Source organism: Heptranchias perlo, unplaced genomic scaffold (genome assembly GCF_035084215.1).
Source record: "Heptranchias perlo isolate sHepPer1 unplaced genomic scaffold, sHepPer1.hap1 HAP1_SCAFFOLD_56, whole genome shotgun sequence".
NCBI lineage: Eukaryota > Metazoa > Chordata > Chondrichthyes > Hexanchiformes > Hexanchidae > Heptranchias > Heptranchias perlo.
Window position 1 is genome coordinate 5,131,129 of NW_027139581.1, and position 12,900 is coordinate 5,144,028.

The 12,900-nt window shown below is 46.7% G+C and overlaps 3 non-coding genes across 3 annotated transcripts; 2 read left to right on the forward strand and 1 right to left on the reverse strand.

Moving 5' to 3' along the window:
- Nucleotides 1–2,318: 2,318 nt before the first annotated feature.
- On the forward strand, nucleotides 2,319–2,401 carry trnal-uaa (transfer RNA leucine (anticodon UAA)). The gene has a single exon. It is a non-coding gene; the product is annotated as a tRNA-Leu (tRNA).
- Nucleotides 2,402–3,058: 657 nt separating this feature from the next.
- trnas-aga (transfer RNA serine (anticodon AGA)) lies at nucleotides 3,059–3,140 on the forward strand. Its single transcript has one exon. It is a non-coding gene; the product is annotated as a tRNA-Ser (tRNA).
- Nucleotides 3,141–7,550: 4,410 nt separating this feature from the next.
- trnat-cgu (transfer RNA threonine (anticodon CGU)) lies at nucleotides 7,551–7,622 on the reverse strand. The gene has a single exon. It is a non-coding gene; the product is annotated as a tRNA-Thr (tRNA).
- Nucleotides 7,623–12,900: the final 5,278 nt, after the last annotated feature.

The window sequence follows — 12,900 nt, forward strand, 5'->3', positions numbered from 1 at the left end:
CACTGAAAAACAAACTCGGACCATCCCACTTTCCACAATTTAATTTCACTGATATTCCAGCGATTTTAAAAGCTGCTCTCTGCCTCACCCTTCACCTCGTTGTCAGAAACCAAGAATGAATCTGTTTTTCGGTGGTGTTGTTTGAGGAAAGATTATCGTCCAGGTTTCCAGCCATGCGCAAAGCAAAGTCCCACAAACCGCAATTACAAAGTAACAGGTACATAATACAGATGGGAAACGAGTGGAACTGAGCAGTATGAAAGTGTAACAGGATTAAATTAAAGAGTTTCAATTGTTGCTTGTTATTGTGGTTCTGACAACAAATATCCCACATACAGCAATGAGAAGGATGGCCAGTTAATCTATTTTTTGGTGGTGTTGATTGAGGGAGGACTGTCGTCCAGGTTTTCAAAATGCGCACAGCAAGATCCCACAAACAGCAATGACAAAATAACAATTACATAATGCAGATGTAAAACGAGTGGAACCGAGCAGTATGAAAGTGTAACGGGATTAAATTAAAGAGCTACCGGGAGTGGGGTTCACCCGGGTGCAAAACAATTGGATCTTAAGTCCTTCACCACTCGGCCTGGTGCTTCATGACACTTTATTTAACTTTCCACGGGCCACTGGTGAAAGAAAACTGAGCGAACACTTTTCCATCTCTTTGTTGGATCATGTCCAGAGTCAAATTATGTGAGGAACGCGGGAGAGAGTGAGGGAGAGAAAGAAAGAGACAGAGACCCATTCAGAAAAACGGAGAAAATGTGAGGCCCACACACACACGGACATGCGCACATAGAGTGACTCAAACAGACAGAGAGAGACAGACGATCGATAATTTGGCACATTTTTGTTCTATTTCTGTTGTAGATTTTGTGAAATCTTGCAGATCAATTCCAATGAGCATAAAACTCGAGGTGTTAAAAGCCGGGCATTTTTAATTCACGAAAGAATGAGTAATTCCACAAGAAGTTTGCTGCATGTTGAAATGCAGATAATGGGATCCCCAGTCGGCAGGATCCGAACCTGCGCGGAGAGATCCCAATAGATTTTTAGTCCATCGCCTGAACCACTCGGGAACACTCACCACCGTATAAACTCAGCGAGTAGGATGGCCGCGTGCTTAAGGCATTGGGTTCAAAATCCCATGGGTTAATACACGCGTGGTTTCAAACCCCACTTCTGATAATTGTTGTTGGCGTTGCATTTTGATACAGCTCATTGACACGCCTGTTCAATCGGCCTTCTGCACCTTTTCCTCTGTCATTGCTGTTTGTGGGAACTTGCTGTCCGCAAATTCCGAAACCTGGACGATAATCAACACCACCAAAAAGCCGATGAACTGACCATCCATTTCATTGCTGTGTGTGAGACCTTTCCGATGCCTTTCTCTCCCTGTCCCTCACCACGACACAAACGAGGAACTGGTGCAGGACGGAATATGAAGCTTTTAAAGGCAGCAACATTTCCACTACCGGTCGGGAAATTGAACCGCGGGTGCAACGAATCACAGGCAAGGATGCTCACCACTTTACGAACGAGGAGCTGGTGTCGTCTGGTGATGGACACGTACCATAGATGGCGTTAGACAGCCTTCAAATTTCAGTGAATCTATTTTAAACATTTATTTGATGACAATGAGCTGAACTTCCTCCTTCAACTCACACCACCAAAATGCAAATTAACTGGCCATTCATTTCACTGTTGTATGCGGGATCTTTCTGATAAACCTCCTCTGCGCCCTGATCAGGGCCTCTCTCAGGCTCCGTCTCTCTTCCTGTGTCTCGCTCTCTGTTTCCCTTTCTTTCTATTTTTCTCTCTATCTCTCTATTTCGGGTTGCTGGATTAGCCCGGGTCTCCTCACAGCTCGATTCGACGTATTCATGACTTGCAAATTATTGGGGTTCTGACAACGAGGTGAAGGGTGAGGCAGAGAGCAGGTTTTAAAATCGCTGGAATATCAGTGAAATTAAATTGTGGAAAGTGGGATTGTCCGAGTTCGACTTTCAGTGTATTTTCCACATCAAATAGTGGAGATAAATTGCAAGATCAATGAAAGTGAAGCTTTCAAAGGCATCAGCACTGGAACCTCGACACAGGAGAATTTAACCTGGATCAACCGCTTGACAGACGGGGATACTCAGCACTGCACTAACGAGGAACTGGCGTGAGCGGGTGATGGACACTCCCCACAAATGGCGTGAGACTCGCTTCAAATTTCAGTGAATCTGTTCCAACCATTCATTTCATGACAAAGAAAAGCGTAGAAGAAGTGACAGTCAGGTACATTACACATAGAACAAATTTTCGAATTAACCAGGATGGCCGAGAGGTTAATGCGTTGGACTTAAAATCCAATGGGTTTATACCCGCGTGGGTTCGAACCCCACTCCTGGTATGTATTATTCTGTTGAATTTTGATACTGCTCATTGACTCTCTTTTTCCATTTGCATCACAGAATCACAGAAAGTGAACACCACGAAAGGAGGCCTTTCCGCCCATCGAGTCCTTGCCGGCTCGATGCAAGACCAATCCAGCGAGTCCCACTCCCCAGCCCGATCCCCGTAGCGCTGCAATTTTTTCCTTTTAAGTACTTATCCTGTTCCGTTTTGAAAGTCATGATTGAATCTGCCCCCATCACCCCGTCGGGATGCTGAATTAGCCCGGGTCTGTTCACAACGCGACTCTGCCTTTCATTTCTTGCTCATTATGGTGGTTCTGACATCGAGGTGACGCGGAGAGTGAGATTTAAAATCGTTGAAATATCAGTGAAATTATTCTGTGGAAAGTGGGATTGTCTGAGTTATTTTATGTGTGTTTTTTCACACGTCCAATGTTGGAGATAAATGAAAACTTTAAAGGTAGAAGAAGTTCATCGTCCAGGTGTACTAGAAGCCAGGTCGACCAGGGATACCCACCACCATACAAACGAGTGGCTGGCATGAACATCCGACGCCCTGAGCGACGGTTGATACCGATACCAGTTCTGTGGCTCTGTGTTGCAGAGCGCTGGATTATTGCGATTTTAAGTGAGCAGCATTCGGTTTTAAACAAGTAGTCGTGGCCGAGTGTTTAAGGCAGTGGATTAGAAATCCATTGGGGTCTCCCCGCGCAGGTTCGAATCCTGCCGACTACGGTTTAGATTTTTCTTTTCATAGCTTTTATCTCTGCTTTTCAACCAATGCGAGTGTGTGTAAAATGAAAATGCTAGAATTCATCATTAAGAAGTAGTGGCAGGACATTCGCGGACTCATAATACAATCTAAAATGGTCAACATGGTTTTATGAATGGGAAATCGTGTCTGACAATTTTATTAGAGTTCTTTGAGGAAGTAACGAGCAGGGTGGATGAATGGGAACCAATGGATGCAGTATATTTGGATTTACAAAAGGCATTCGATGAGATGCCACATAAAAGGTGTTATCCCTGCTGCTTGTTATTCTCCACGCTTGCACCCACCCGTGCCTTCTGCCGCTTCCAGCCACGCTGCAGCCACTGCTTCTGGCCTTTACCTCGCAGAGAATAACAGGCACAAGATAAGAGCTCATGGATTGAAGATTGGCTAACAGAAAACAAAGAGTCGGGATAAAAGGGTCATTTTCAAAATGACAATCTATAACTAGTGGGGTCCCACACGGATCAGAGCTGGGGCCTCAACTATTTACAATATATTTCAATGACTTGGATGAAGAGACAGAGTGTATTGTGGCCAAATTTGCTGATGATACGAAAATAAGTGGAAAAACAAGTTGTGAGGGTGACACAAAGAATCTGCAAAGGGATATTGACAGGTTAAGGGAATGGGCAAAACATTGGCAGATGGAATATAATGTGGGAAAATGTAAATTCATCCACTTTGGAGGAAAAATAAAAAAGCAAAATATTGTTTGAATAGAGAAATACAACAAAATGCTGCAGGACAGAGGGATCTGGGTGTCCTCGTACACGAAACACAAAACGTCAACACACACGTGCAGCAGGTCATCCAGAAGGCAAACTGAACGTTGAACTATTGTGAGAAAGACAGAGAAACGGACACTCCCACTGAAAAGCTCAGAAAAAGTGAGACACACACACATTACACACAGAGGCATGGTCGTTCTTTGTGCCCGTCTGTTGCAGAGCGATGGATCGTGGCAATTTTAAGTGGGCAGCATTTCTCTAAACTCAAGCAGTCGTGGCGGGGGTTGTTTCAAGCGATGGATAAAAAATTCACTGGGGTCTCCCCGGGCAGGTTGGAGTCTTGCCGACTATGGTTCAGAACTTTCTTTTCAAGCCTTTCACGTCTGCGTTTCAACCTACACGTGTGTGTCTGTGTGTTAGTTTGTGTAACTGTATGTGTGATTATCTATCTGTGTATCAGTGTCTGTTTGTACATGGCTGCGTGTGTGTAATGTGTCTGTGCGAGTGTGTCTCACAGCTGAGTGCAGTGGATACAACAAAAGCTACGGGCCCCGAAACATCCCGGCTCTCGTGCTGAAGACTTGTGCTCCAGAACGAGCGGCGCCTCCAGCCAAACTGTTCCAGTACAGGTGCAACACTGGTATCGACCCGACAATGTGGAAAGTTGCCCAGGTGTGTCCTGTCCATAAAAAGCAGGACACAACCAATCTGGCCAATTACCGCCCCATCAATCTACTCTCAATCATCAACAAAGTGATGGAAGGTGTCGTCGACAGTGCTATTAAGCGGCACCTGCTCACCAATGCTCAGTTTGGGTTACGCCAGGACCACTCGGCTCCAGACCTCATTACAGCCTTTGTCCAAACATGGACAAAAGAGCTGAATTCCAGAGGTGGGGTGAGAGTGACTGCCCTTGACATCAAGGTTGCATTTGACCGAGTGTAGCACCAAGGAGCCCTCGTAAAATTGAAGTCAATGGGAATCAGGGTTAAAACTCTCCAGTGGCTGAAGACATACCGAGCACAAAGGAAGATGGTTAGTGGTTGCCAAAGGCCAATCATCTCAGCCCCAGGACACTGCTGCAGAAGTTCCTCAGGTCCATCCACCACCCTAAACATTCACTCCCTTCACCAGCGGCGCACAGTGGCTGCAGTGTGTACCATCCACAGGATGCACTGCAGCAACTCGCCAAGGCATCTTCGACAGTACCTCCCAAACCCGCGACCTCTACCACCCAGAAGGACAAGGGCAGCAGGCGCATGGGAACAACACCACCTGCACGTTCCCCTCCAAGTCACACACCATCCCGACTTGGAAATATATCGCCGTTCCTTCATCGTAGCTGGGTCAAAATCCTGGAACTCCCTTCCTAAGAGTACTGTGGGAGAACCTTCACCACACGGACTGCAGCGGTTCAAGAAGGCGGCTCACCAACACCTTCTCAAGGGCAATTAAGGATGGGCAATAAATGCTGGTCTCTCCAGCGACGCCCACATCCCATGAACGAATAAAATAAAACAACGCGACTGTTTATTTCATTTCTTGCTCATTATTGTGGTTCTGTTATCAAGGTGACGCAGAGAGGAAGGTTTAAAATCGCTGGAATGTCAGTGAAATTATATTGTGGAAAGTGGGATAGTCCGAGTCACTTTCTCAGTGTTTTTTCACGCATCCAATGTTTGAGATGAATTGCAAGAGAAATAAACGTGAAACTTTTAAAGGCAGCGAAAGTGCAACCTCCCCGTAAGAGAATTGAACCCCCGGTCACTTGCGTGATAAGCGGTGATACTCACCAGTGCACGAACGAAGAACTGGTGTGGGTCAGTAAAGGACACTCACCACAGATGGCGTTAAACATGCTTCAAATTTCAGTGAATCTATTCTAACCATTCATTTGATGACCTTTCGTCTCTGCGGTTCAATCTACACGTGTGTCTGTCTGTCAGTGTGTGTACCTGTGTGTGTGTGTGTGTGTGTGTGTGTTAGTATCTGTCTATGTATCAGTGTCTGCGTGTGTACATGGCTGTGCATGTGTGTGTCTAAAATGAAAATGCTAGAATCCATTATTAAGGAAATTATCCTTCCTCGCTCAACTAACAAAACCAAAACGCAGATTGACTGGCCATCCATTTCATTGTTGTATGTGGGATCTTTCTGGTAAACCTCCACTTGGAGATATATTGCAAGAGGAACGAAAGTGAAGCTTTTAAAGGCAATAAAAATGTAACCTCCCGGTCGGGAAATTGAACCCTGGTTTCCACGGGACACTGTTGAAAGAAGACTGACCTTTCACATTTCCATCTCTCTGTTCGTCAAGGTCCAGAATAAAGTAATGTGGGGAGAGCGGGAGGGAGTGACAGAGAGAGAAAGACAGAGAAAGAGAGACCCACTCAGAGAAGCTTAGAAAAAGTGAGACACACACACACACACACACATTTCGACACATTACACACGCAGGCATATATATATATATATATATATATATACACACAGGCACATTACACACGCAGGCATACACACATATACAAACATTTTTATACTCGAATTTTTGGAGCAAAACCAGACGAAAGTTCAAGTTTATTGGAAAGCTTTGCGCACAAGGGGAGAGTGGGAAACTTCCTCAAGCTCGCACCTCACTCTCAAAGAAACATCAGCACTAAATATACACACAGGCACATTACACACCCCGGCATTTTTTTGTACACATACACTCAGGCACATTACACAAAGAGGCATAATCGTTAAATCTCTCTCTCTCTCTCTCCCTCTAAGTTTCAATGTGTGTCTCACGATCAGTCTTTGTGTGTGTGTCTCTCTCTGTCTCTGTCTCTCTGTCGCTCTCTCTCTGTCTCTTTGTCTCTCCCCTCCCTCTCTCTAATACCCGCAGATCTGAGAATCACAGGATCAAAGAAGGAAACAGATCGGAACACATTTGTGCTCTGCAACAGGCGGGCCCCAAGAATTCAGTCCCCAAACAGTCTCCGCTCAATAATATTCTGAAAGTGACAATCACCTGTTTCATTCTTTTTCTGTTCTATTTTTCTCTGTCGTTTTTGAAGAAGAAGCGAGGCAAAGAAGTAAAATTTGTAGTTGGCGTCTTAAAAATGCTTCCTCCCCGTCGGGGAACTAAATCCCTGGCTGAGGGGGGATATCTCACCACGATGGAGAATATTCAATTGGAACTGATTTTTCCGAAATCCTTTAATTGCCCCACGTCCCCGTGTCTCGCCATCTCAGGGAAGAGGTCAAAGTCGCCGGAAAACCTTTGACCATTTAACGATTCCTGGAGCCGTTTTCCTGGGAGTCGGTTTTGAAACAGGACACAGGCTCAATGTGTTCCAATCTGTTTCCTCCTTTGACCCTGTGATTCTCAAATCTGCGGGTATTGGACAGATGGAGGGAGAGAGACTGACACAGACTCAGACAGACCGAGAGATTCTCTTCCTGTCCCAGTGTCTCTCTCTCTTTCTGAGTGTCTCTCTTTGTCACTCTTTTCCTCGCACCCCACATCACTTTATTCTGAATGTTAATTAACAGAGAGATGGAAATGTGAACGGTGAATCTTCTTTCAACAGTGGCCCGTGGAAAGTTAAACAAACTGTCATCAATTCGGTCATTTCATTAAAATTTGAAACCTGAAGCAGGTGCGGACGGGGATCGAACCCGCGCTCTTCGGTTTACGAGACCGACGCCTTTCCACTTGGCCACCGCACCCCATGAGCAAAACGCGAATGATAATGTTCTTCAGCGGGTGAAGTCAGATCAACAGGTTTCTGCAACTGATTGCGACAATCGACTGATTGAGGAACAATGGATTTCGACTGTTCCGCCTGAACGAATAATTTCATGACAGTTTATTTAACGGGCTATTGTGGAAAGATTCACAGAGAGATAGAAAGAGACAGACAGAAAGAGAGAGAGAGAGACAGATAGAGGGAGAGAGATGTACAGATGGAGAGATAGACACAGATGGAGACAAGGGGGCGGGGCGGGGCGGAGCGGAGGGGGGGGGGCGGAGGTGGGGTGGAGAGAGAGACCTTAATAGAGTTTAAAATCGCTGGAATATCAGTGAAATTAAATTGTCCAAAGTGGGATGATCCGAGTTAATCTTTCAATGTATTTTCCACATCAAATATTGGAGATAAATTGCAAGTGAAAGTTTTTCGGACGGAGGGAGGTGTACAGTGGTGTTTCCCTTTAGGTCGGTATTGGGACCATTGCTTTTTTGATATATATTAATAACTTGGACTTGGGTGTACAGGGCAAAATGGTAAAAATTGCAGATGACACAAAACTTGGAAGTGTAGTGAACAGTGAGGAGGATAGTGAAAGACTGCAACTAATATATATTCCTGAAGGCACAAAAACCCAACAGGAAAAGTAATCCAACCGTGGCTAACAAGATAAATTAAAGATAATATTAAATCAAAGGAAGAGGCAATAAAGTTGCCAGAAAAAGCAGTAAGCCTGAGGATTGGGAGCATTTGAGAATTCAGCAAAGGAGGACCAAGATGACCGAGTGGTTCAGGCTTTGGATTTAAGATCCAGTGGATTTATCCCCGCGTGTTTCCGAACCCCACTCCTCGCAGCTGTTACTTCGGTTACATTTTGATCCTGCTCATTGTCACTCTTCTTCATTTGCATGATAGAAATGTTACCGCACGGAAGGATCGTTGCAATTTTAAGTGAACAGCATTTAACTGAAATCAAGTCGTCGTGACCGAGTGGTTTCGGCGATCGACTGAAAATCCACTCGGGTCTCCCCGCGCAGGTTTGAATCCTGCCGACTGCGGTTCAGAGCTTTCTTTCTCAAAGCTTTCATCTCTGTATTTCAACCTGTCCGTGTGGGTGCGTGTGTCAATTCTTCAACGCTTTTCAAAGTCTCTTTCTCCACTCCCGACATCATTTCATTCTGGACCTTGACTGACGAAGAGATGAAAGAAATGACACTCCGGCACATTACACACAAATTCAAAACGCAGGATGACCGCGTGGTTAAGAGTTTAAACGTAAAATTCAATGGGTTTTACCAGCGTGGGTTCAAACCCCACTCCTGATAGTTGTTATTATGGTCTCATTTTCACTCTTTTCCCATTTCCATCACACCGTCAGAGAAAGGCTACAGCACGAAAGGAGGCCATTCGGCCCATCGAATCTGTGCCTCGGCTGTGCAAGATCATTCCAGCTCGTCCCTTTTCTTGGAGCCCTGCATTTTTTTCTTATCAAGTATTTATCCAATTCCCCTTTGAAACCATGATTGAATCTGCCTCCACCACCCCCTCTGTCAGTGCATTCCAGATCACAACCACTCGCTGTGTTAAAAAGCTGTTCCTCACGTCACCATTGGTTCTTTTGCCAATCACCTTAAAGCTATGTCCTCTAGTTCTTGACCCTTCCACCAATGGGAACAGTTTCTCTCGATCTACTCTGTCTGGACCCTTCATGATTTTGAACTCCTCGATCAAATCTCCTCGCAACCGTCTCTGTTCCAAGAATCACAACCCCAGTTTCTCCAGTCTATCCACGTAACTAAAGTCCCTCATCATTGTAATCGTTCTAGTAAATCTCTTCTGCACCCACTCTGAGACCTTCACATCTTTCCTAAAGTGCGGTGCCCAGAACTGGACAAAATATTCCAGTTGTGGTCAAACCAGTGTTTTATAAAGGATCGTCATGACTTCCATACTTTCGTACTTGTGGCTCTATTTATAAAGCCGAGGATCCCGTTGCTTTTTCAAACAGTTTCTCAACATACCCTGCCACCTTTAACGATTTGTGCACATAAACCCCCAGATCTCTCTGTTCCTTTATCCCTTTTAGCGTTGTGCCCTCCAGTTTACATTGCGTCTTCTCATTCTTCCCACCAAAATGTATCAATTCGCATTTTTCTGCTTTAAATTTCATCTGCCACGTGCCCGCCCAAGTCACCAGCCTGTCTGTTTCCTCTTGACGTCTATCAGTGTCCTCCTCACTGTATACGACCCTTCCAAGTTTTGGAAATTTTGGAATTGTGCCCTGAACACCCAAGTCCAAGTCATTAATATATATCAAGAAAAGCAGTGGTCCCAGCACTTACCCTGGGGAACACCACTGTACACCTTCCTCCAGTCCGAAAAACAACCGTTTACCACTTCTCTCTGTTTCTGTTCCCCAGTCATTTCTGTATCCATGTTGCTACAGCCCCCTTTATTCCATGGGCCGCAGTCTTGATGATAAGCCTACCAGGCGGAACTTTATCAAACGCCTATTGGAAGTCCAGATACACCACTTCAACCACATTGTTGTCGGAAGAGATATTTCTGTGGAGACTTCGTTTTATCAAGGAGGCAATCAGCCGCCTCTGTGAGATATCACAAGAGGAGCTTCAGCCACCTTCTATTTCCTGCAGGGCCTCGTCAGTGGCATGTGGGTCATTTCAGTCAGGCCCCGGTAACATGTGCAACATCACCCAGAGCCCTGTGAGAGTCTGAATTCATCAGATCACAGATACACCATCACCCAGAGCCCTGTGAGAGTCTGAATTCATCAGATCACAGATACACCATCACCCAGAGCCCTGTGAGAGTCTGAATTCATCAGCCCACAGATACACCATCATCCAGAGCCCTGTGAGAGTCTGAATTCATCTTATCACAGAGACACCATCACCCAGAGCACTGCGAGAGTGAATTCATGAGGTCACGGGCGCGGTATTCCGCAGGATTTCCCAGTTCATCAACCTCGACATGTCCCCAGATCGACAAGGGAATAGGTCTACCTTGTTCCACAGGATCGCTGGATTCCGCAAATGGAGAGGTCTACCGTGTTCCACAGGATCGCTGGATTCCGCAAATGGAGAGGTCTACCGTGTTCCACAGGATCGCTGGATTCCCCAAAGGGAGAGGCCTACCGTGTTCCCCAGGATCGCTGGATTCCCCAAAGGGAGAGGTCTACCGTGTTCCAAAGGATCGTTGGATTCCCCAAAGGGAGTGGTCTACCGTGTTCCACAGGATCGCTGGATTCCCCAAAGGAAGAGATCTACCGTGTTCCACAGGATCACTGTATTCCCCAGAGTGCAGGGTGCTGTCGATGGAACCCATGTGATATGGAAGGCATCCAATGAGGCACCTGTCACTAACATCACCAGGAAGGGGTTTAATTCGTTAAATGTGAGGATCTTTTGCGATGCCGACCTGTGGATCAACTTTACCCTGCGGAAAGGACTGACCTTTGACCAGGAAGACGAGATGCCGCTGGGAATGAATGAGATGCAGGATGACAACCCGGATGTTGCTGGGGCCTTGGTTGGTTCCCCCATCCCCACCCCCGAGGAAACCGTGGCTGCAGGGGACAGGGCAGAGAGAGAGCACCCAGTGGCTGATGCTTTCAGACATCGATGAAAATGGGTAATTGTCTCCTCGCCCCCTCCGAGGAAAGCAGATAACAGGACAAGCAAGATTGAAAGTGAAACAGTGAGCTTCAATCGCAGCATCAAAAAATGAGTGCAAAACTTTACATTAACATGTTGAGGTCGTTAGTTATTGCAAAACTTTATTGTGAACATTGAGGTGTGTAGTGCAAAACTTTAAATAAAAGTTGCGTTCACTTATTCATTTTCTAGTTTGAAATCAGTTGCGATGTTAACATGGTTTACATCCATAAAATTTTAGAAAAATTACAAATGACTACTGATTAAGTTCGAAGGGCAGGAGCAGCAGCAACAAAAATTATCACACAAACATTCAGAGGAGATTCATCACATAACAAAATATCAACAAGCGAATAAAAACAAACAATCAAAACATCAACAGAACAAACAGCAATAAGATTTACAGACGCCCCCTTGCGGCATGCTCGAGGGTCGCTGTGACACTCTGAACAAGAGGAGGGGAACTCTGTGCGAGAGGAGCATCCTATTTCCTCCTGGCCCCCATCCCTCCCTGTGATGGAGCCCCTCTTGAGCCAAGGGCACGACCTCGGTGTCTTGTAAAATGGCTGTGATCAGGGAGCTCGGAGCTGGGGTGCTGCTGTTCCACGGGGACATGAGCAAAAGCAGCGTCAGGTGCAGAATTAGCTCCTGGCTCTTGGGCCTGTCCTCTGTCTGTAGCAGGAGGTGGCACGGGGTGTGTCACGGGCTTCGGGTGCAGCACAGCCGTGCTCGCATTCAACTCCATGAAATGTACGAGAACCTGGTGAATATTTGTCAGCTGGGCAATGTTCTGTCCAGTATGGGCCAGCTGGGCAATGTTCTGTCCAGTATGGGCCAGCTGGGCAATGTTCTGTCCAGTATGGGCCAGCTGGACAATGTTCTGTCCAGTCTGGGCCAGCTGGACAATGTTCTGTCCAGTATGGACCAGGTGGGCAATGTTCTGTCCAGTATGGGCCAACTGGGCAATGTTCTGTCCAGTATGGACCAGCTGGGCAATGTTCTGTCCAGTATGGGCCAGCTGGACAATGTTCTGTCCAGTCTGGGCCAGCTGGACAATGTTCTGTCCAGTCTGGGCCAGCTGGGCGCTAATGTTCTGTCCAGCGTCCTAGATCTCCTGTCTCATGGAGGCGAAATAGTCATGGTATTTGTCGCTCTCATCAGCCCTCAATCGTCTCACTTGTTGACCGTTGATGTCCTCTCCCAATTCATCATCCACATGGTGGGGTTGGGGGAGGAGGAGCAGGGGAGCTGACATCTACGCCGTCTCACGGGGGACTGGGGCGCATCTACCCCACTCGCATCGATCCCTCAACCCCCGACAGGTCGGACTCAGCTGGCGGCTGCCTGTGAGAGGGGGATTATGTGTGTCTCGCACAGAGCCAGAGGGGCCGGGAGTTGGAGAGGCGGTGAGGTGAGGCTCCTCATGGTCAAGCGCTCCCCACACATCAACACCCTGAGGTTGACAGGTGGGCTCAGGAGTGAAGACACCACTTCACCTGCCCTCACCTCCCACCTCCCACCACCGTCCCGCCCCCCACAGGGCCCGCATCGTCCTCATCCTCCAGAAACCGTCAACGTTCTTCC